Here is a 1666-nt window from a genome sequence, read left to right as displayed (position 1 = left end):
TGTATTCGCCAATCTGTGAACCTGCTGCTGCCTTCACCTCTTCCCAGGACAGAACAGACACCTGGGTCACTGTTTTAGTCAGTCTCTTGCTACTAAAATATGGAGTTTGAAGTCTAATATCAAGCTATTGCAGCAGCTTCTGTGTCCCTAATCAGCTGCCTCCCACTTCCCTAGACGTTTTTTCAAACATTCACCATAGTTTTCAATGCCCTGAACCCCACAATCTTCTTGTCATACTAAGGGAAAAGTGAGGGTACTAAATGAGAAATCCCTCCATTTCCTGAGTTCCCTGCTGACCAACATAATCTCCTCCCCTGCAGTCTGATGCAGTAAGTGTCTCTCCTCCTATGTAAGGAGAATTTCTTCTCCTGTGTTGTGAATCCAGTCCCTTCCTGCATTCTTTCTCCAGCAATTACTCCTTCCCTAGCCTTATTCTCAACCACTCCAGTCACTGGCTCTTTCCTCAAGTCTAGATACACACTTCCATCTGTGCCATCTTGAAAACACTTCCTTTGTACCCTGGTATCTCTTTCTAGACACTGCCCTGTCTTGCTCTTTCCTTCGAAGTCAAATTCTTCAAAAGGAGGAGTTTCTTCTCTCCTTTCTAATTTTTCACCCTCATACCCACCTCAGTCTAGTCTAATTTAGCTCTTTTCTTTGCCAGCACCACAGCTGCTCTCGTAACCTCCAAATTAAAAGATTAATGGATGCTAATCAGCTTTGACTTCAACTGACCTTGCTATAGTATTTGTCTCTTGACTGGCCCCTCCTTCCTGAGACTTCTCCTTAACATCACATCTTTAGAAGTCTCTTTTGAGGAAAGCTCCTTCCTCTGTGTGTCCCCAGGCTCCCCTCACCTCACACCAACATTGTTCTCCACAAAGAACCAACTTTGTAAACTTCTTTATTGAGTGAGAAACTGAACTTCCATTTCTGTGCAATTTCATTTTAGGAGGAAGAGTGATGCATTTTGTTACAGCAGACAAGTTCTTTAGTTGTGCTGGTCTGAGGACACACTTTACTTCTTATGTATTCTAGTCACTTCTCACTAGCTATAGGAGCTGAAATGAAAATACAGTGTATACAATAAAGTTTTCCTAAACTTTAGCAGCCTTACTTTTAAAAGTTGTTTCTAGATGGCTTGTATCATGCTGCCATCCTGTTATTAAATTTTAAGAGACACAGGGAAAACTGGGTCACAGGAAGTACAGCATGTAATGACTTTGAGAACATGAGCTGCAGAAGTAAAGCTGGCTGCACCCTCATCCATCATTATTCAGTGTCTGGGTGTACCTTTATAATAGCACTTTTGTATGTCTCTTGCAATGGGTCTCAATGGGGCTGCAGGGTACATCAAAAGAGATTGTTCCTTGAACATAATAGTTGCTTAATAAATATTCATCGAATGAGAAAGCAGAGACAGGCACTTCAGAGCTTTGCAGATATGAAGAGTTGTTCACTGAGACGTGCTGCAGGTTTTTGGTGTGGGTGGAAGTGATAATAAGATGGTGGTTTTATGTGGAACATGCAGGACACAGAGGCAATTTGATGGAAAATAGTGCCCTGAAAAACTTCTATGTGCTTATGTAACAAAGTTACCCAGAGCTGACGTCTCTGTATTTAGTCTACACCCAAGGAAATACTGTGCCCCCTAAATTTTTCTTAC

Source organism: Camelus dromedarius, chromosome 11, assembly GCF_036321535.1.
Source record: "Camelus dromedarius isolate mCamDro1 chromosome 11, mCamDro1.pat, whole genome shotgun sequence".
NCBI classification, from domain to species: domain Eukaryota; kingdom Metazoa; phylum Chordata; class Mammalia; order Artiodactyla; family Camelidae; genus Camelus; species Camelus dromedarius.
This window is presented reverse-complemented; position numbering follows the sequence as displayed.